Below are 25,020 nucleotides of genomic sequence, written 5' to 3'. Positions count from 1 at the left end.
TGTACTCTTCTAGTTCTTTTGTAGGTTCAACCTCATGTACTTTTTCAAATTCATCAAAAATCACATTTGCACTTTCCACAATTTTGTTAGTGTTAGTATTTAAACACTTGTAAGGTTTACTTCTTGTGGATTAACCAAGGAATATACCTTCTTCACTTTTTGGCATCAAGCTTTCCATTCCTAACATCTTTAAGAATATAACATTTTCTTCCAAATACCTTAAAGTATTTCACATTAGGTGGATATCCATACCATAGTTCAAAAGGTGTTGAATGAGTACCTTTCTTGACTTGCACATGATTCAAGGTATATACAACAGTACTTACAACTTCTCTCCATTATTTTAGAGCAACATTTTTCTCCATCATGAGTATTCTAGCCAAGTCCATTATAGACCTATTTCTTCTTTTAGAAATTTTATTTTGTGTAGGGGTCCTAGGAGCAGATGTCCATCTTTTGATTACTTTGTCATTATAGAACATCTCAAACTCATTTGAAGTGAATTCTCCTCCTCTGTCTGATCTCAAGCATTTCAAACTTTTACCGATTTCTTTTTCAACTCTTGCCAAGTAGCATTTAAACATTTGAAAAGCATCAAATTTTTTCTTTAGAAACATGATTGTTATCATCCTAGAGTAATCATCAACAAATAGCATTATGTACTTATCTCCTCTATAGCTTTGCACTTTAATAGGTCCACACAAGTTAGTATGAACAATCTCTAGTATTTCTTTAGAGGTATAAGCTTTACTCTTAAAGCTTGACTTTTTCATTTTTCCTAGCTGACATTGTTTGCATACTATAAATTATTAGGTTTTTTCAACTTAGGAAAACCTCTAACTCTTTTCATGTTACTGATACTAACCAAATTATCAAAATTAACATGACATAATCTCTTGTGCCAAAGCCATACATCATCAAATTTTGCAATAAGACAAGTAGCATCCTCTATATCTAGATAGAACAAATTACTTCTAGTTTGATCACCTTTTCTAATCAACTTCCCATTTGTGTCATAGATCTTGCTAGTTTTATTTTCAAATTCAACTTTGCATCCCAAATTATTCAATTGTGACACACTTAACAAGTTATAATTCAATCTTTCAACATAGTAAGCATTGTCACATGATATCTTGTTTGTGAGTTTGATAGACCCTTTTCCTTTTATCAAACATGGTGCATCATTACCAAACCTTACACTATTTCCATCATAACAAGTTAAGGTAATAAACTTACTTTTATCTCTAGTCATGTGACATAAGAATCCACTGTCAATGATCTATTTATCATTCTTGTTCACACAAGTCACAAGTGTAGTTGTCTCATCCTCATCAGATTCGTCCTTCGTTACAACATATACCACTTCATCATCATGTTCATTAGAGTCATGTTCATTAGCAATGTAGCATGATTTCTTTCCTTTGTCTCTATAGTCTCTACCATCATCTTCTCTTCTATTTTTGTGCTTGTTTCCTTCTCTATAGTTCTTCTTCTATGTACATCTTGCAACAATATGACCAACTTCATTGCAATTGAAACAAATGATGGGAAACTTACCTTTTCCTCTGTGAAATCTTCTTTCTAGTAGTGCTTCCAATTGTTCAATGAATTTTTCATCTGTGTTGCTATCACTAGATATGTATTTTATCTTTATTTTCTTCTTCTTCTACTTTACCTCCTCAGAATCCTTCAATAACAATTTAGCTTTGAAAGCTGATTCAATACTCTCTAGTTTGTAATCGTAAAAATTAGATAGCTCAAAAGCAATGAGTCTACCTACCAAACCTTCAAGGGTTAGATTATTTCCTGGTATACATCTTAACTCTTGGATTGTAGAAACTCTAATGGCATAAATAGGTAGTAACGTCCTTAGGACTTTACTTGGCATAATATCATCATTTATTTTGCTAGTAGCACCTTTTATTGCACTAACAACTTCTTTTATCCTAGCAACATATTGAGCAATATTCTCACCTTCTTCCATTCTCATGTCATCAAACTTACCTCTAAGACTCTCTAACTTGGCTCTTTGAACATTTTTGTCTCCTCCATAATTTGTGTCCAGGGTATCCCACATCTTATTTTCAATGTCACATCATTTGATATCATCAAATTTAGCATAGCTTAGGGTAGAGGCAATCTCCAACATCACTTGATTGTGTTCTTTCTTTTTCTTCATATCTTCAGTAGTTAGGGCTCTTGTTGGATCAACATTCTCCACTAAAATGGAAGATTGTGCATGATCTCCAAGTCCTCCAAGGTGTAGCTTCATCAAAATTTTTCATGTAGGAAAGTTATCTCTATTAAGCTTGGGTACTTCTCTTTTATACATCTTGATCTTTTTGCTTCTAGTACCTTAAAACTAGTCCTCTTAAGTAGAAGGCTCTGATACCAATTGTTGGAAATCTTTTAGAATAACTAAGAGGGGGAGTGAATCAGTTATTCAAGGTTTAAATGTACAAATAAAACTTTTCTCACAATTCAGTGTACCCATAAAACATTCATAACCATGCATGCATTCATTGTGTATCAACTAAAACTTATATGTTAATGTCAAACAAACTTCTGAAATATAAGGCATGAAACACAACACATTCATCAACACATTTGACATAATGATTTAACATGGAAACTCAATTTGGAAAAAACCACCAGTAACATGCTACTCCTTTTTCACTCTTCTGAAGTGATGCCCTGTGAAAGGCCAACCCTACTAAATGTTACAATGCACACTGTTAAATGTGACCCAGTTAATGGATTTCAATCACCTTGTTAAAAGTGAGCCTTGTTAGAGGATTTTAGGCCATTCACTTGGAATGCAACCCTATTAAAGGATTTTCTACTTACTATTAAGTCAACCTTACTCCAAAGGATTTACCCTAGACTGATGCAATTGGTAGAGAGTAATAGTAGAGCTTTGATCTGATATAACTTACAACTTTACTTGTAGATTACAAACCTCTGTTCAGTCCTCAATTCTACTTGGCTTTCATTATTTGAAATTTTGATAGCTTTTTCACCCCTTAAGCATTCATCTTCTTAAGCCTTCTTGCTTATCACGCCATTACAGACACTTCTCTTTGGTCACTTGATGAAGAAAAACCCCTTTCTCCTTCTCCTTCTTAGGTTCTCACATCAAACTCTCTAACACTTTTTGTTTATGACCAAACATTCCTATATATAGAAAATTAGAACATTTTCTTGCTCATTATCCATCATCTAAATTAGGGTTTTAAATGGATTAGGTAGGATACAATGTATCTACCCCATATCTTGTCTTCTCTAGAAACTTCTCTTAGAATCCATTTGAATTCACCTCCAAAAAAATTTACATAAGATTCTGTACCACCAGCTCATCAATCTTATCTTCCTCCTAGTTCACAAGTTCCAAGAAAACAAACTTGTTGACTATTATTTGGAAAATCTTCAATCTTTTTCATAATGTAATAGCTCAACATTATCAATCTTCTAATGCTCGGCACATACTGTGTCACTTAAGATCAATTGTACTATCACTTAGCATCTACTATCTTGCTTGACATCCACTAGATTTTTCTTTGACGTGGCTCCAATTGACCTTTTTCTTAGCTTGAACTAACTTTTCTTGGCACCTACTATCCACTTGGTCAAGCTTGGCAGACAAACTTTATTTAACTTGTTCTTCTAAACTTTCTAAGTGTAGCCAACCATTTTGTAACCTTAAGTAGATCATCAATACATCATGTTATCACTATCTTAACTGATCCTTGTACTTCATTACATAATCATAACTCAACCTTTCCTATAGGTGCTTTTGTTACATCTTATTGATCAAATCCTCCTCATCAATCAACTACGTGATAGTACTTGAAACAAATAAGAAATTGTCTTACTAGAAAATAGCAAGTTTGACATTAGTGAAAAAATAATGATTGAAACACATAAAAATCTTTCTAATCAATAATCTTTTCAATCAAATTTCAACAGCTACTACTTTCTAACAATTGTATCAGTTTGGATAAATCCTTTGGATTAAGATTGACCTAATAGGCATAAGTAAACCCTTTAAGCGGGTGGCATTTGAATGGGATACTCTGAAGTCTTCTAACAAGGTTCACTCATTTTAGGGTGATTGAAATCCTTTAATAAAGGTCACATTTAATAGTGTGCATTGTAACCTTTAATAGGGTTGGCTCCTCGCAGGGCTCACTTCAGAAGAGTAAAAATTGGTAGCATGTTACTAGTGGCTTTTCCCAAATTGGGTTTCCACATTAAATCCTTGAGTCAAATTATGTCAATGAGTTTGTGATGTTTCATGTTTACATTTCTACACATTTCTTTTGATCCAGGACAATAACCTACAACATTATGGAGATATTGGTTGATCTAATCAATGCATGCACATATATGTTTAGTGAGTACTAGAATTTTTTTATTTGTACATTTGGACCTTGGAAAACTAAGTTACCCCCTCTCAATTATTCTAAATATTCCAACATCATCCTTGGGTTGAACTCTTGTCCCTAGGTTCAATTTTTATCAAGTACACAAGTCATGCCTCTTCATTTTATGACATGCACATTTCTCTATTTCATTTAACAACATAATATACTCCATCTCCCCAAACTAAGAAAATTTTATTTCACAAAATTTTGCACAAACGAGATCACTTATACACAAGGATACATTTTTTCTTGGGTTCTTTTTTCTTTCAATGATATTTAAATAATGATTACTTGGCATAATATAAAATTCTATAAGATTCATGTGGTAGTTGTTTGATGAAAATTATAGCTTGAACTATGAAATCACATAAGCAGATTTTGTTTGTCTTTATTGTAACTTTATATATATTCTTTATTTCTTTGTTACCTGCATGGCTCCTTCTATATTGTGATTTATTTCTCTATGTCATTTCTTTGTATTTGTGTTCATCATGGCTTTCATATGTTGACATTTAGTCTCTTATTTACTTTGTCTTCTACCAAGTTGTGTTGCCTTTGGAGGGAAAGCTCAAAAAGATGATTGAAGAAGTTAGAATTTAGAGAAAATGCAACAACTTTGATTGGCAGGAGGTGTTTCAACAAAGGAGATTAAATAAATTATATAAAATTTCATGTAGTGAAAATACTACAAAAGCTCTACAACAATGATTAGAGACTCTTCTTTGTTTGTAGTAGGTTCTATTGTATATTGGGTACATTAGGATAGTTGTGCCTGGAGGAATGGGGATTGAATGATGCATATCCATTTTCTTTAAAATTATTGTTATCTTTTGAAAAATATTTATATTTTTTACAATTTCTACTTTCTAATTGGGGTTCACTTGATTGATTGTGGTGGTTGGAGGTTTGTGTAGGGACGTTTGTTCATGTCCAAGAAAAGATAGAGTAGTGGTCAAGTGACATCTAAGAAGATCATGCCTTCCATTCGGATACAAATATTGCAACTTACAAACAGAGGTATGCATATTCTATTCAAATTCTCTGTTCTAGAAATTGGTTTAAATCTTTTCAAAATCTTTGTCCTAGAAACTTTTTTTAAGTTGTTCCAGTGTACTTTTATTAAAAATATTATTTAGATTAGTTTTTATGTTCTTTACTGCTTTCCTTCTAGATTTTTAGATTCTTTTGGTGGTTGTAATGGTATCATTTTTTGGTATTAATTAATGATCATCCTAAATTCCAAATATTGTCTTTTGTAGACCTAATTTTTTTTGAGCACAACATTTCTTATTAATAATAGATGCCATGTTTATACTGTAGTGTCAAATATGACTTTTTGTATCAAAGATAAAATGTGTTAAGATTTACTGGTTGGGTTGGACTAATAGTGAAGAATAGTACTGTAAGGCATTGCTTTATAATTTATCATAGATTTATTATCTCCCTACCCTATTGTAGAGCTATCAACTGTGCACAGGCTAGGAAAATGTTTGTATATGTAATAGAATCTGGTCTAACAAGAGTTTTGCACATTTTCTGAAAAACCATAAATGCATCCTTAATATGGCCATGCATAGCACATCTTGTAATCATCACATCTGCATTTAGCATACCTGTAATGTGGACTTGTTTTCCCTATTCCTTTGTTGATTCAATGTCATATGTTATGATAATACTTGCAAAGGTGTAGTGGTTTGGCTTCATACTCAATTGTTGCATCTCAACAAAAAATTCAAGAGAATTTCCATTACACTCATGTCATGTGTTATTAAAATAATGGCATTCCATGAAATCAAATTACACTAGGGTATTTTGTCAAACACTTGGTATCCATCTACTATGTTGCTAAAAATTGCATTCATAAAAACCAACACATTTTTGCGAATATAATCCCAATATAAATTTGTTTGGAGAATGTAGGTATGGAGTTGCTAGCCCATACCTAATCCATTAACCTACAAATAAGTGCATGCTCTCATTGTGCTCCTACGTGCAAAGTAGGAAACCTTTGCACTTGTTCTTGTGATGTGGGAGCACCTCGACCTAGAGCATTATGACAAGTTTTGTAATGTTGAAATGTTTGAGTTCTTTTTGGATTCATGACACCATGCAAAGAAATAGTGAAATTGTACTAAAATGTATTAAAAAATGCTTGAAATGTATTTAAAATCAAGAAAGATAGATTTGCATCGGGCAAATATAAGGTGGTTTTAATAACTACCTATGATCTCTTTAAAAGAGAGAAATATGTAACTGAAAAGGGAGAGTAGAGAGATTATGAGGGAGTGAACCGTGAAGGAATTCACATTGCTCTTTGGCGACAGCCAGAGAGGTAGCCATACTTTTGTAGTTTAGAATTAAGCATTTAATGGAGTATGTGTCCTTGGTTTTTAAATAATTTCTGTGTCTTTTTGTTATCGATTCTTGATTAGTTATTCCTTCTGTGTATTCAGTTATAGACATTTTGGGTGGTTAGTTTTGAGGTGATGGCTTCTCTATTTCTCACGATAATGTGAAGAGAAACCTAACAATGGGAATGGGGTCACTGCAAGTGGAATGTAATGGATTAGTTTATTGTTTATGAGTCAAGTTCTTGTTTTTAGTTGTGAATATGATATCAAAGAAAAGATGGCAGTTTTAAGTGGATGCTTTGTATATCCACTAATGGAGGAGCCATGTGATATGCAGATAATCGACATGAAATGGATAGCCCAACAACCTGATTTGTATGTGGCAATTTTTAAGTGGGAGGAGAGGTTGGTTTAACAATTTTGAGTCTCCAAACAATGTCTTTAAAATGACAAGGTGTTGCAGTGGTGTAAATAGACACCGTGAGCATGGTAGCAATCTCAAGAAACCCAATAAGGAGGGTCTTATGGAAAATGGTGGTGCCTTTATTTTCTAAGCCGATAACAGACCAAATGTGAACCCAAAACATTCAAAGTTGTTCATGCCTTGATGTCAAGTTTCCACCTCTTTCATGTAGAATGCCATGGGTGAGCAACCAAACACAAGAACCGACATTTATGTTTTATTTTCTATATAACCATCTTTATGAGAGCCCAAGATGCAATTGGTGAGAGTGGTCGAGTGTAAATGGGGACTCGATGAGGATGGTTAGTTGGTGAGATGTGTAGATTTTAAGTCCATCACATTGATGTGGGGTATCTCTGGTTACATTTAGTAGCCATGAACGTGAAATGAGAGAGAGCATCAGTGAGCCTATTACATCATCTTTCCATTGCACAAAAGGGCTCAAAAGCTTCATCTCTGTAGCTTTGATTAGACATAGAAAGTCATGATTGCACTCCACAAAATCATATTTTGATGGGATTTCCATTAAACACTTTACAAGAATTTCCTCATACTTGAAATTTAACATACATATTAATGAGGAGACTCATTTGAAGAGATTGGGCTCAAAACTAGTGGAGTTCATATGTTCATGTATTATCTTTTCATGATCCAAGAATTTCAAATGTATGCAACACTACAAAAAAACTAACTAGTGTATTTGTTAGAGTCTATAACAATGTCATTCTTGAATATCTTGTGAAAAAATTGTAGGTCTTTCATGAATCTCTCTTGACAACACAATTTGTGTATACTCAAATAATAGTTATGCCCTCTTCCTTCACCCAACATGATCACACACATAAGTCTCCAATTGCAAAGGCTATACGTATTTGTAATTTCAAAAATAACATTGAGGAAGTTGAAATTGTTTAGTTATTGATCAAAGATTTTTGTGGAAGATGTGTGTGCCTAGTTATATACAAATAATATTACAATAACAAAAGAGATGGAAGAAAAACCTTTGAAGAACTCACATAGAAAACCTCATACACCATGACAATAGAGAAGAAAATGGAAAATAATTCAAAACCCTCAAGAAGGCTCTAAGCTATCAATAAGATTATATGTTAATAGGTTTCATTGTTTTAAAAAATATATTAAAACTTGTTAACCTCTCTTGGAGATCTGTCTTCCTTGATGACACCAAAAATTCATGGTTGCTAGAAGCTACAATCTTTACCAGACACTTTGGGGCATCTTAGACTCATAGAGATATTAAAGATAAGCTATATAAGAATGAAATCTTTACCCAAATCAATCAATCAATTGATTAATCTTGAAACCTTGAAGATATTTTATTGTCTACTAATTAGTGAATTGGATCTTGGATTTGGGTCTTCCAATTCTTCATTTTTCAAGATTAAGACAATATTTCTATAACATAATGATGAATTGTCAAATATCTCTATAACCAAAGACTGCTACATCAGTCTTGAGACTCTCATTATTTGGAAAATAGAAATATGTTAAGTGAAAAATTGCATAATATGTTGCTTGGTTTCTGACTTATCCTTGGTGAAATCTGGCTTGCAAAGGTGCTACCAGTTCTTACATTGGGTTTTTTTGAATCCTTCTTTTTGATTGATGAACCATATCTATTTTGAAACTCACTTAGATTTTCCTTTGCAAAAGCCTACCCTCCAATATTTGTAGAATTGAACTTGGGGCTCTCCAAAGCTTTCTTTTTAAAAAAATCTAGTCTTTTTTCTAAGGATCTAGTGATGATTGTTTTTTAAAAGAAACTTCCAGTTGGAGGAGTAGCTATAGGTGAATTATGTTTTGCTGAGTTAGTTAAAATATTCTTGGTATTGAGAATATATTCTTAGTCAACAAGATAAATCCTTTTTGAGTTGTATTCATTGCAATATGATAATCCATATTATTCTCCTCAATTAGGCTTTCCTCCTCAATAGGAAAACATCTAGTATGCTCTTGAATTTTCTTTGCAAACAAGTTGGAGTTTGTTTTTGATAATTTGTGATAGTTCTGTCAAATAATATTCCACCTAAAAGGGTTAATGAGTTTGAATAATAAATCTCTGATGGATATCCCTTCCCCCAACATTTGATGGAGTCTTTAAAGTGATCACTAGAGTACCTCTAGTGAAGGAATGACAACCAACAAGAGGATGAGTACCTCCAGTAAAGAAACAAATTTTATAATGAACGTCTCATTAAGCACTCTATTATTTAATGGATACCTACAAGTTGTGATGAGTTTGGAGTTTATCTCATGACCAATGAGCTACTCCTTTAATTCATCAATGTAGGAGTCCACTATTTTTTTCATTGGGTAAGAGAAAATAACAAGTTGAGATGTGGAAGATTTTAATCAAGTCATTGATCCCTTCACAACAATCTAATAAATCTCTTAATAAGCATTTTTGAAATATCTATGGATGCACATCCAATTCCTTGGTTATATTCATCGGGCATACTACTGTTGTTGTTGGAAGCAAAAATACTAACAATGTTAGCACTGCCAAAAACATCATGGTGTCCTTTATCCTCTTTTGAGAGCTCAAAATATGCATTGTTTGTTATTATGCGAGACTAGATATATATACATATAGAAAACACATGACAAGTGGACAAAAAAACATATAACATCTGATAAATAAAAACATGAAGAAGCTGAGGAGGACCCAAGAATATCTCATTAGGCTGGTCTAAGTGTTAAAAGAAACATTTTTAAAAATAATTTGACTAACCATCACAATTGCGATGACCTCTTTTGATAGCTATCTATCACTTGCACAACACAACTGTCATAATTATGATGAATATTCCTAATGGATAAATTTCACTTCCACAACACACCTTTCACATTGACATTGCAATTGCGACAACAGAATGGGATCTTATGATGTCATAATTGTGACACCATACTGTCATAATTGTGATGTTGCAAACATGAACTCTTGTCTCTTCCTTCTTTCAAGTTATGATAATGTCATCCATCACTCTTATGATGGACACCCTTTCTATCACAATTTGTGATAGTAAAATTTTGATGACTATGTGATGGGAGCCAATTCGTGGTTCTGTCGCTAGTAAAATGGATAGACATCGCAATTGTGATGGCCTGCCATTGCAATTTGGGTCCAAATGTAGTAGTGCTCTCTCTCTCACTCTATCTATTTTATCTATTTTTGGAAATTCTCCTTGCATGCATATTTTTTTAATAGATGACTATTGCCATGCCTAATCCAAATGTAGTAGTTCTCTCTTTCTAACTCTATCTATTTTATCTATTTTTGGAAATTCTCCTTGCATGCATATTTTTTTAATAGATGACTATTATCATGCCTAATTTTGGTTATGCCTCTGTGAATGCTCTATTATGTAATTGATGCAGGAGCATCCAATAGTGTAAGGGTGATCCTGTATCACCCAAAAATATACATAGTGTTAGTTTTTATTTAAAATTTTTTCATTTCTAGATACCCATTTGGGTCAAATAAAGAATCCAACTCCCATAGCTCCATTATTGGTTTTTTGGGTTAGAGTTTTTGAGCACCTTTGGATACATGCCAATGTAGAAAATAGGTTAGTTTTTAATTGAGCCATAATTATAATGATTTATAGGGTATAGATTGGAGGGATGATTATACTTATAATTTAAAGCACTCTAGAAAAAGAATCAGGTCAAAAGGCTTTACAAATTGAAAGTTATTGCAGTTTTAAGTTACCTGGAGACCTCCTAAGAGCACTTCAAAGTTAGATTTGAGGCAATAAATGGCCTTGCACGGGACCAAAAAATGGGTGAAAAGATAGGATTTTACATAGGCCTATAGAGTTCTTGGAGAGCTTTCTAGAAATGTAAACGGTTTGTCAATTAGAGTCTCAAAATAAAAGTTATGCCTCCCGAAAGTTGGACTACCATTTTTGGATTCTTCTAATTTTACACCGACTTCTAATGAGTTTTATAGAACCTTATATTTTGGTGGTGGATACCAAATGGAATATTATAAAATTTATTCCTAACCCTAAACCTAATATGGGTCACTTAAGGACATTTCAGGCATTGTAAAGGCAATTTTTGGTGGAGTTTGGGAGAAGGTACTATGAGAAGGGTTTTTTTCTAGAATCTAATAACATTGTAAGCCCATAGGGCATGTCATGGAGTCTATTTTTTTTTGTATTGGATGTAATAGAATATCACTTCTTATAATAATATTCCCATTTTCCTATTGCATTCATTTTTGTCTTGGGTTGTGTCCTCATCAGTAATGATGAAATGTAATCGACCAAAATTCTATGAGGGCCTATAAATATAACTTTCAAAGATTATTGAAGGATCGAAAAAAATTGTTGTTAATTTGATTTTAGCTAGGACTACCTAGTTTACTTGATTGTTTGTCATTCATCTTAGTTTATTTTAGCCTTCAATTGAAGGACAATTGGATATGGAGTTGTTAATGTTGCATTGATATGTGTAGTGGTGTGGAGCTACTAGTATAAACAATATGGGAATTGCTTTTCATGTTCAATTATATTTCATTTCCTTGGCTTCATTGCATTTCATAGTTAGTTGCATGTTCATTCCAGTGGCTAGAAGTGGGTCTATTTAATGAGAAACTAATTAAAATAGAGGCAATCTGTGAGTTGCTATAATTTGATAGGATGAGCTCCGTGTCACTACATCATTGAATTTCACTCCACTTTATTGTTGTTGTTACATCTAAATAGTATATTTTTTCATGGAGTATTGTGGAATTTGAGTTAAAGTGAGCTAGGAAGTTGCTATTGAGTAACTTTTTCTAGTTAGAGAGCCAATTGGGTACATGAATGTTCTTTTCTCATTATACACTGCTCTCATCCAATAGTTGCAGTTATAGGAGTAGTCAAGTAGAAGGTATAAGTAGTGTAAAAGAGTTGAAAGATAGCTTACAAGATCCACATCTATGGGTATTGTAGATTGTCCAAATCCTTCTCTCTACCTAGATTTCTTGTAGTTATGAGTAATATGGTTGTTGCTTATATTTCTCTTTGGTTAAGAGCATACCCCCAAAACCCCCTAATCTACTAAAGATAACATTTATTGCAAATCTTTGCACCAAGGGGAGTTGTACCTTTCAATTCAAAGGGTACTAATATTACCCATACACTGACTCATCTATTGGTAACATCTTTTTATTTCCCCACACACTATGCATTCAAGAAAAAGTATTAGCCAAACCTAGGAGGGACAAACTGTGAACCAACAAAATGGAAGATGAATTATTTATTAATATGAAAAGATGTAATTTTGTGAAGGAGAAGTTAGTAATTTTAGGATTTTTAGTTTCAAAAGAAGGTCTAAAAATGGATACAGAGAAGTTGAAGGCTATCCTTGAATGGCCTACTCCAAGAAGTGTGAGTAAGGTAAGACCTTTTCATAGTCTGGCTAGATTTTATAGAAAATTTATCATGAGTTTTAATAGTGTAAAATGAGAGGATTGGAAGAAGTTTAATTAAAATATAGGAGAAGATAAGAGTTTTGAATTGTTAAAATAGAAAGTTATAGAACAAATTGCTTTAGCAATTATAGATTTTATTAAGGTTTTTCAAGTAGTATATGATGCTAATAGTAATGTAATTGGAGATTTTTTGAGCCAAGAGGTAGGCCTATTACTTACTTTAGTGAGAAGTTAAATGACTCCAAAACAAAATATTTTGTTTCAAATCAAGAGTTCTATGCCATAGTTCATGAATTGAAGAAGTGGAGACATTATCTTCTTCCTAAGGATTTGAAATGGATCGAGTTTTTGAAAAGTTACACATTTTTTTTGAAACAACGAGTGAGAAGTCTAAAAGGGTCATAGATTCTCTTAGAAAGAGACAATTTTTTTTGGTAGAGATGTAGATTGAGGTTGGGTTCAAGGAACTCAAGATTTTGTATCTAGATAAACTTGATTTTGTTGACCCTTGGAAAGTGTCTATAGAACCCATTACTCTAGACAAAAATAGGTGGTTGGATTTTGTCATCCAAGATGGTATGTTATTGAAAGGAAGTCAATTGGGCATTATAAGAAGTTCTCTGATGGGTAATCTATTGATCTCTTTAGTTATTTATCTATTAGTGTCAAACACTTAGTCATATAGAAGGTGAAGTTAGTTGGTCATCACTATGATCGAGTCACTCTATATAGGCCAAGTTATGTATTTGTTAGGCTTGTAAATAGTCATGTACATACTGAGCTCTACAAGAGCCAAGAAAGTTTATGGTCATCGAGTATCCCTATGGAATCTTCATTATCCAATACACACTAAATACAAAGTAAAGTAGAGTGAGTATGTATTGAGTAATACAAAAGGAGCCAAGCTAGTAGAGGCTGAATGTTAGTAGGCAAAATAGTTATGTCTGAGCATCAAAAATCATAAGTGTCGAGTAACACTATTTGATATTATTCATGATCTAGATATGCAATGTATTAGTGATGAATATAGTTAGTTTGTTATTTTCTTTAAAAGATAATTTTTTTTAGTGATACTAATTCACCCCTCCTCTCAATATCTCAATTTTCTAATAAACTTCCAAAAATTGGTATCAAAGATTTGTTCTCTTAAAAAAATTCTAACTTCTTGAGAGTTGAGATCTTTGAGATGGAGGCTTACAAATTAGGAAATATAATTTAAAATCATATGCTTGACATCTAGATCATACTGCAACAACTTTAAGCAACAAGAGAGGAATTGAAGAGATCCTTAAGGAAAAGGAAAGAGGTGACTATTTCAAAAAATGATACATTCTATCAAGATGTGGATACTGAAGGAATGTTTGACAATAGAAATTCGAGTGAAAGTGATGTAACTATAACAGACCTATTAAAGAAAAAAAAACATTCTAAATGAAGAATTTAGATGATTGAAGAGAAAACATGAAATCGAACTAGTAAGACTATGAGAAGTGACTAAACATAAAAATAAAGGTGAAGACAAAGTCATGGCATAATAAGATAAAAGACAAATAGCTACCAAACTTGATGAAAGAAAATCTAATGTGCAGAAGCTTACAAACATTCAAAAAGACATGATGAATCAACTACTACTTGAAAATCAAGAACTGAACATAAAGGATATAGAGATTGCAAATATGAGATCACAAAGTGATCAACTAAGGAATGAGTTAAGATATGAGAAGGAACTAATGGAGAGGATGAGCAAACCTATGAACTAATGGAGATCACCTAACTATCCTTTCACCATGGAATCTAAATTTTTAACTCTTCATAAGTTCTACTCAAGAGAATTTAAGCCTAAGAGACATTTGTAATACAATCACCATAGCTATTCAATAATTTGAGTCTAATTGTAAGACCTAGTCCCCATTTCGTACTTTATAAACCATGAGTTTTGATTATGGTCAAGAGGAATTTCTTAGATCTAGCATAGGATAGGAATTTATTTAGGTTTTTAAACATATTATAGGCCTCTACGGCACAAGGAAAAAGTCCTAGAAGGGTTAGATTGCACAAATTGTGAATATTGCAAAAAGTTGCTAAATGCAACAAAAAGTTGCTTGACAACTTTTGTTAAAACTTCCACCAATGGTCACAACCTTTGAATTTTGATTGGGATAGTTGGGTAAGGACTTCAAATAGCCCTTTCAAGTGGGTTGAAGTCATAAAATATAATTTTGATTTTGAAACCAAATAAAGATCCTTTTTTTCCTTGTAAAATGCTGCAAATTATGAGTGTACAAACATGTACTTATTGGAAGATGTGAAAAACTTATCATTCTAGAATCCTAAAAATACTACTTGATTAATGTAATTTATTTGAGGGCCTAAAGTGCTCTACAACTCAAGTTATTAAAAGATCTTCCTTAGGTGCACCAAAACCCTCCTTTTGGTGGCCAGTTTTAGAAATGAGGACCTAACTTGCATTCCCACCATTAGATTTCAAAACCAATTGATAAAATGCAATTTAGGAAGTTTTAATATAATATTCTTCAAGGATGGGAGATGGAAGTCAAGGCTTCTTCATTTCTAGCAAGCCCTAACCCAAACATCTATATGTGTTTGGTGTAGAATAATAGGTGTTAGAGTGCTGCAGGCACTTGGGGAGTGGATGAATCCAACCTAATGGTGGATAATGCATTCTTATGGTTCATTTTATGTTTTTTCATTAGTATATTTTCCAAGTCAAACATCTAACAAGCATTTCCTTCATAAACCTTAGCAAGTAGGCTTATACAAGGAATTTGTTGCATTTTTGGTTAGGGCATCATTTGACCAATATGGAGCCTATAAGTTTGGAATATTGTACTTCTCCTGAAAGGGTATCCATAAAGATATTTTTTTTTAGGGTCCTTTGGAGGAATTTCAAAGCAAGTCCTAATTACCTTGTTGGTAGGGCTAAAAGGGGCTCCTTGACCTTATTGGCAAAATGGTTGTTTGAGGACTTTAGGAACCAGATAGGCATACCAACCTCACCATTTTGAGATGGTTGATCATTAAGGAACATTTACACCTCCCTCTAAACTCATAGGTTCCATATCCAAGAAAAAACCTAGTTTTGGTAGATTTTGTGCTTTGAAGCCTAATAGAGCAACTTCGGTGCCTAGGCTATCTTTTGAAGTAGAATTGTTTCAAAGGTGTTGAGCCCTATTTTGAATCTATTTTGGAGTATTTGGGAAAAATATTAAGGCTACACCACATTAGTTTTTCTATTTAAGGGAGATCTCTGCATCAAGTGGTATCAAAGCATACCTAAGATCCCTTAGGCTAATAAATTTGTTGACACCATGACAGAAGAAGATGATGGAGGGTTGTCTTGAAGGATGAACAATGCAAAGATAGTCAAATACTTTCATGATTAGAATTTAAGGAAAGATGAAAAAAGAGCCAGAGAGATGTAGTTAATGAGGCAAGAAGTAGAGAATCTTAGGGAAGAACTCAAGAATAGAGGTAGTGAAAACTCTAGAGATATTGAACAAGTGAGAGATGAAGAACCCCTTGAGGAGGAAGAAGAATACCCTACAGAATAGAGGATATTGATGAGGATTCTCAAATCTATGGAGAGAAAAACCATGGATGCCAATCTTGACTTGCCTACCTACAATGGGAAGATGGACCCAGATGCTACAATGGATTGGGTGGATGGCTTAATTAGTTTCTTTAAATGTGAAGATATCCCTAAAAATTAAAGGGTGAAGATTTCCAAGTCTATAAGAAAAGGCTTTGTACTCACATGGTGAAACCTCATCCAAGATGATAGGGTGAAGAATGAGAAGAATCTAGTCACCACATGGAAGAAGATGATGGCTCTACTTAGGGAGATGTATGTCCCTAAGGATTATGAAGTTCAACTTCATAAGAAAAGAATGAGTTTGAGATAGAAGGAGATGAACATCCCTACTTATACTGAAGAATTTTAGAAGTTGACAATGAAATCCAAAATGGTTGAACTTGAAAGTGTGAAGCTTGCAAGATACATGCAAGGTTGAGGAGTGATGTCCAAGATGAACGAAGTTTGACAAGCTCTACCACTATAAATCAGTGGTATCAATTAGCACTTAAAGTTAAGGAGAAGTTCAAAATAAGAAATGAAAAGAACAGTAGAAACAAAGGAAAGAATGACAGAGGTAAAAGTTTTGGAGGAAGAGGATCACAAAATAATAGACCTTAAGGAGAATACCCAAGGAGAAAGAAGTTCAAGAGGAACATTCAGAGGTAGGAGAGGTAATGGAAAAGGTATAAATGGTAGAAGAAAAAATGGCTAGATCAAGTGTTATAACTATAATCAGATAGGCCACTACACCAAGAAATGTCCTAAGAAGTAGAATAATCAAGGAGAGAGGAGGACTGACATTATTCAAGAAGATGATGATGATGAAGGAGTTAGATATTTTACTAGTGAAGAAGGGGCTACTCTCATGATGAAGAGGACATTGATTCAAGTACCTATGCTAGTGGAACCTCCATAAAGGAAAACTCTCTTTAGGAGTAAATGCAAAAGCCATGGAAAGGTATGTAAAGTTGTCATTGATTATGGTTCTATTGAAAATCTTGTTTCTAAGGACATGGTAGAAAATTTGAATCTCGAAAGGATGCCCCACCCAAACCCATCCCATGTATTTTGGTTAAGAAAAGGCCAACAAACCTTGATCAATGAACAAGATTGGGTAAATTTCTTAATCAAATACTATAAGGATAGGGTTCTCTATGATGTGGTGGAGATGGACATATGTCACCTTCTTCTAGGTCATCCATGATAATACAACCTTAAGAAAAAACATGACGGGGTCACAAAAAAATACCAAATTGTGAGAGATGGTCAAAAATTCAATCTTCTTCCCAACCCCAAACCTCACCAAGAGAAGCCCAAGGAACAACTAGTAGTTATGGCAGGTGAACAAGAAATGTTACAAACTATTCAGGACTCTTAGATTGGGTATGCCCTAGTCCTCAAACAAAAGACAAAAAATAATAATCAAGAAGTACCAAAAGAGATCAATAAACTACTATAGAAATACAAAGGAATTCTTGTAGGAGACACACCAGATGAACTCCCACCTCTAAGGGACATCTCACATCAGATTGATTTCATACCAGGTGCCTTTCTTCCTAATAAGGCTACATATAAATTGACCCTCGATTAGAATATAGAGGTATCAAGGAAAATCAATGATCTATTGTCTAAAGGACTCATTCACAAGAGTCTTAGCCCTTGTGTAGTCCCTAGTGTCTTAGCCCCTAAGAAATATGGAAAATGGAGGTTATGAACTAAATCTAGGGAAATAAACAAAATAACTATCAGGTATAGGTTCCCTATACCCAAAATTAAAGATCTACTTGATTAATTAGGAGGACTATGCTATTTCACCAAAATATACTTTAAATCAAGCTACCATCAGATAAGGATCATGCCTAGAGATGAGTGGAAAATTACATTAAAACCACTAAAGGGTCGTATGAATAGCTTGTCATGCCATTTGGTTTAAACAATGCCCACAACACATTCATGAGACTGATGAATGAAGTATTACAAGACTTCATAGGAAAATTTGTAGCTATCTATCTTGATGACATATTAATCTTCAACAATACTAAGGAGCAACACTTGAAACATGTGGAACAAGTCCTCAAGAGGTTGCATGACAAAAAACTAGAAATCAACCTTGAAAAGTGCTCATTCTTACAAACAGAGTTGACATTCTTAGATTTTGTCATCTCAAAGGGTACATTGAAGATGGATCCTAAAAATGTAGAGGCTATCCTCATTTGGCCAACACCTAAAACATCTAGAGAAGTTAGGAGCTTTCATGAATTGGCCACATTTTATAGAAAGTTTATAAAAAACTTTAGTCACATTTGTGCACCTCTCTTGGATACCATTAAAGGAGGCAAGAAAACAAAATTCCAATGGACCACTCAAGTAGATACATAATTTGAGTATTTGAAAGGTAGAGTAGCACAATATACTATCTTGGCACTACCTACCTTCAACAAGCTATTCATAATTGAGACTCATGCTAGCAACCTTGCGATAGGAACAGTTCCTAGTCAGGAGGGGAGACTAGTTGCTTTCTTCTCAAAGAAACTGAATGAAATCAAGAAAAAAGTATAGTACAAAGGACCCAAAACTATATGCTATGGTTCAGGCCTTAAAGAAATGGAGGCACTATTTTCTTCCCAAGGATTTCATTGTCTTTACAGACAAGCTTACATTAAGCTTTCTCAATAGCTAGGACAAATTGAGTTGTAAACATATGAAATGCATGGAGCAACTTCAAGAATTTACATTCTCCATCAAGGACAAGAAAAGCACTACCAACAAGGTAGCATATGTCCTAAGTAGGAGAATCACCTTGGTAGAAGAAGTTCAAATGCAAAGTATGGGGATCAATGCCCTTAAAAACTTGTATAAGGATGATCTAGATTTTGGAGAAATTCACAAGGTTTTTTCTACACTATTAGATGCCTATAACACTACATATTTAGATTACTTGTTGTAGAATGGTCTTCTATTCAAAGTATGACAACTTTGTATTCCTAAGTGCTCCATGAGAGAAAATATAATCAAAGAGAAGCATTGTGGAACTTTAGGAGGACACTTTGGGATTGATAAAACTTTGGAATTGGTAAGAAGAAACTATTTTTGGCCCAAAATACCTAGCAATGTCAAGAAATTTGTTGAATGCTACACAATATGCCAAAGACAAAAAGGAGTAAGGACAAATTAGAGACATTACCAACCCCTACCTATTCCAACAAAGCCACATGGGATAGTGTGAGTATGGACTTTGTATTAGGCCTTGCAAGGAAAAGATAAGGATTTGATAATATTTTTATCATTGTTGATATATTTAGCAAAATGGCTCACTTTGATCCTTGTAAGAGCTTTAATGATGCTTCTCATATTTCTAACTTGTTTTTTGAGGAAGTTGTCGGGATACACAGATTTCCAACATCCATAATATCAGACAGAGATGTTAAATTCTAGGGTCATTTTTGGAGCACCTTATGGAAAAATTTAGGAACTAACTTGTCCTTCAGCTTTGCCTACCATCCACAAACTGATGGTAGACTAAAGTGGTGAATAGATCATTGGGCAACCTTTTGAGGTTCCTTACTAAACAACATTAGAAAACTTGGGATGTCATTCTCCCTTAAGTAGAGTTTGCATTCAATGATTCAGTTAACAGATCCACTAAGAAAAACTTCTTTTCAAATCACTTATGGCTTCCATCCTAGGGGAGTCATGGAACTAAGAGACTTGACCAATGATGCAAAAACTAGTGCACAAGGTGATGAATTCTCAACATGGATAAAACACATCCATGATAAGGTTAGAGATACTTTGACTAAAAATACTACAAGTTACAAACAACATGTAGACAAGAAAAGAAGGCATCCATCATTTAAAGTAGGAGATCAAGTGTGGGCATGTCTAAACAAGGCAGGACCTAGAGCACAAACTAAACTATAGATGAGAAATATTTGACCATTTAAGATACTACACAAATATGGAGAAAATGCCCATGAAATTTCATTGCCTCCTAACATAGCAATTTACTCTATTTTTAATATTGCTGATATCTTCATTTTTAAAGGTGATGTAGATTCTAATGATGACATGTAGGATAGTGATGAAACTCAGGTAGAATGGATCAAAGACCTACCACCTAGTCAACCACTTTAGTTGGAGAAAACTTTGGATTCAAGGGTGGCAAAGAAGAAAAGCAAGAAGACCTATACTAAATATTCAGTCAAATGGAAGGGTCTACTAGACATTGATGCTACATGGATGAATGAAGAATGTATTTCCAAGCATGGAACATCTGTTGAACAACTATCCTCAAGTGGGACTTGAGTTTTTCAAGCAAGGGAGTATGGTGCAGGAGAACCTACCTCTCCTTTCACCATGGCATCTATATTTTTAACTCTTCATGAGTTCTACTCAAGGGAATTTAAGCCTAAGAGATATTTGTAATAGGTAACCATAGGTATTCAATAATTTGAGCCTAATTGTAAGACCTAGTCCCCATTTGGTACTTTATAAACCATGGGTTTTGACTATGTTCAAGAATAATTTATTAGATCTAGAATAGGATAGGAATTTATTTAGGTTTTTAAATATATTCTAGGACTCAAGGGCATAAGGAAAACTTCCTAGAAGGGTCAGATTGTGCAAATTGCAAAAAGTTGCTAAATGTTGCAAAAAGTTGCTTGACAACTTTTGCAAAAAGTTGTCAACTTTTGTTAAAACTTCCCCCAACAGTGAAATCCTTTGAATTTATGTTGGGATGGTTGGGGAAGGACTTAAAATAGCCCTTTTAGGTGGGTGGAATTCTGAAAATGTAATTTTTCTTTTGAAACCAAATAAAGATCCCATTTTTTTTTTGTAAAATGCTACAAATTTTGAGTGTACGAATAGGTACAGATTGGTACATTTGAACAAACTATCATTTTGGAATCTTGAACATCCTATCTAATAAATGAAATTTATTTGAGGGTTTTGATTTCTCTACAACTCAAGTTTTTAAAAAATCTTCCCCAGGTACACCAAAACCCTCCTTTTGGTGGCCAGTTTCAGAAATGAGGCCCTAACTTGCATTCCCACTGTGGGATTTCCAAACCACTTCACAAAATGAAAGTTAGGAAGTTTTAATATAACATTCTTGAAGGATAGGAGATGTAATTGAAGGCTTCTTCATTTTCTAGCAAGCCCTAGCCCAAACATCTCTATGTGTTTGGTGCAAAACAATAGGTGTTAGAGTGTTGTAGGCACTTGAGGAGTGGAAGAAGCCACAATCCTTTTATGTTTAATTATCGGTATATTTTCTAGGTCAAACATATAACTAGAATTTCCTTCATAAACCTTAGCAAGTAGGCTTCTAGTTTTGGTAGATTTTGTGCTTTGAAGCCTAATAGAGCAACTTTGGTGCCTAGGCTATCTTTTGAAGTAGAATTGTTTCAAAGGTGTTAATCCCTCTCTTGAATCTATTTTGGAGTGTTTAGGAAATATTCTAAGGCTAGACCACATTAGTTTTTTTGTTTAAGGGAGAACTCTGCATCAAATGAGATGAATATTTCACAAAATGATACACTTTATCAAGATGTGGACACTAAAGGAATGTTTCATAATGGAAATTCTAGTGAAAGTGATGCAACTATAGTAGACCTATTAAAGAAGAACAAAATTCCAAATGAATAATTTAGAGGATTGAAGAGAGAACATGAAGTCCAACCAGTAAGACTATGTGAAGTGATTAAACATAAAAATAAAGATGAAGAAGACAAAGTCATGGTAGAAGAAGATAAAAGACAAATGTCTACTAGAATTGATGAAAGAACATCTAATGTGTAGAATCTTACAAACATTCAAAAAGACATGATGAATCAACTACTACTTGAAAATCAAGAATTGGATAGAATGGATATAGAGATTGCAAATATGACATCACATAGTGATCAACTGAGGAATGAGTTTAGATATGAGAAGGAACTAATAGAGAGGATGAACAAACCTAGTGAAACTATAAGATACTTTGAAGAACCGATGAGCTCACCAAGGACATCTAGTGACACCCCTAGACTAGGATATACCAAGAATTCTTCATCTACTGAAGAAGGAGAAATATCCAAGAGTGGAGAGATAAGAAATGCAAAGCCAAGCAACCAAACTACATGCTATCAATGTGGAAAACCTGGACACAATTTTTTTTTGTAAGATCAAGATTGGTAAGAAAAATCCTAAGCCCAAGTTTAATAGCAACTATTTTAATTGCAAGAAACAAGGTCATCAAGAACATGAATGTAGATTAAAGGTTATAAATATACCTATTGCACCTAGATTTGACTGATATTGTTACAACTATTAGAATAATGGACATAGAGCACAAGAATGCAGATCAAAGGAAAAATCTAATTCGACATCCAAGAAGCAAGGGCATGTACCTAACCAAGGTAATTCTAATATTTGGGATTATAACACATGGTCTAGTTGTCATTACTATGGAGAATATGGTCACAATGAAAAAAATTGCATTATAAAACATTTTAGAGGAAATTAAAAGAAATGGTTGAATAGGAACCTAGTTTTTCTTAGTTGTCACAAGATTGGACATGCAGGCAATAACTACAAGACACAAGCACCAACACTGAGCACTGAACACATCAAAAGAAAAGGAAAAGTTGATGAGATGAATAAAACCTGGAAGAAGAAGCTAGAAGCTAGAAGTAATGGAACAAGTAAATTCGAGATCACCCAATCCAACGAAGAAGGTGATCACACTATCTCAAATTGATCGAGAAAGGTTAACTTGACATATTTAAAAATGAAAATTTTGAAAAATCTATTGGCTAGGAAGACCAAACATAAATAATTGAGAAGAGAACATCAACAAAACCAAGTAATTAAAAAGATGAAGGACATCTTTGTTGTTTCTTAAGATATCAAATATGTGTTAGAAATATGAAATACTGAGAGGAGGGGGTGGGGTAAATCAATATTTCACAACATTTAGCCCAAAATTGGACATCTTTAAGAACTTCATGCATAAGAAAGTAGACTAACTATGCTGAATACTAAACATAACCATGCAATAAGAGAACTCATAACACCATATCTTGTTAAGTAGGGAAACTTTGGCCAAGGGAAAACCTCAATGGGGATGGCACCCAAAAAATGATCCACTAATCAAAAGTATCTTGTGAAAGATATTGACCTTATTAGGAGTCTATTGCATCCATATAGTGTCACACTCCTTGTTAGAGGACTAGGCCTTGTTAAAAGCTTCAACCCAGTTAGGAGTTGTTATATACAAATACAAAATGTATGCAATATGAGCCCACTACCCAAACATGTAATGTGCAATATAGTTCCTTTAATACAAAGAGATAGATACAAAAACCTCTTTACACTATTGTTGATATCTTCAATATAAGATACTGCCTTTATTTCTCATCAAATAATTCACATTCCTCTTATCATATGTTAGAATTTTCATGAAATATAATTACATCAATATTTCATTACATTACTTGATCACTCACTCAACTTCACATTCACAATATTTCCTTTATACCTTGCTAATTTACAATTATCTACCGAGTCAACCTTCATGCATTTATACACTTTACAAAATACAAATTAAATTTTTCCTTGTTAATGTTAACATCTAGGATTTTGTCCCTAACTAGTTAATAAATTATTTTGTAAACAAAATAATTACTTAACCCAAAATACCCATTTCTTTATCATGCTCTATTTCGCCTATATATTGTTGTAACTGGTAAATTGGCCATAATTATGTCTATACAATCTATACAATCTTGTGCACTCACATACATCATCATCATAGTGTTAGGTAGTCATACCAAACTTCTCACATGTCCATGATAAGATTGTAAAACTTTCCAACCAAAACTCCATCTTCTCTACAAGATAAATTGTATGACACTTTGACAACTTTCTAAGTATACATGAAATAAATTCATCTTCATGATCTGCCCAATTTATATGATTGATATTTTTTTCGTAAATGACAACATAAAAATTTCTAACCTATCCAAATTGTCAAAAATCTCCCCCGTTGGCATTGATGACAACATAGGGAAAATGGGCAAAGTCCCAAAACAAAACTTCTAAGAATTGGCCTTGAAATTTTTTTCAAATGTGTGGATCATTACATATTTACCATCTTCCCTTATATTTTCTATTTACATTATAACTCCCCCTTTGGTTATAATTCAAATTTCTATTACAATGACTACATTACTCCCCTTTACTTATAACTTATCTCTCCCTTATATGCAAATTTTAAAAAAATCTCTCCCCCTTTTACATATCTATATATAATTTTCTTTATCTCTCCCCTTTTCACACACACACACACACACACACACACACACACACACACACACACACACACACACACACACACACAATTTTCCTTATCTCTTTGCCTTTGACATTAATGAAAACGTAGTCAAAAATTATGTACAAGTCAAATTTTTTTGCATTACCTTTAAGGTTGTTACTCGCTAGTGATCTACGAGATTTAATCATCAAAGTTTTCTTTCAAAATAGAGAACTTCAAGTTCTATTTGTCCTTAACTATATTTGCGACACTTAAAATTTTACATAGACCATAAGAATCTATCTCTACTATATCTAAGTCTACATGGTAAAACTTGTCATAAGATTCCTTCATTGTCAAACATTCTTCCAGCCATCTGTATACAAGATCATTTTTCAATGCAAGGTGTTCCCTTAAAAATGAAAAATATCTTCATCCACATTTCCTT

The sequence above is a fragment of the Cupressus sempervirens genome, chromosome 10 (assembly GCF_028749045.1).
Source record: "Cupressus sempervirens isolate cs-2001-9-10 chromosome 10, ASM2874904v1, whole genome shotgun sequence".
NCBI classification, from domain to species: domain Eukaryota; kingdom Viridiplantae; phylum Streptophyta; class Pinopsida; order Cupressales; family Cupressaceae; genus Cupressus; species Cupressus sempervirens.
Note: the sequence above shows the minus strand (reverse complement) of the source record.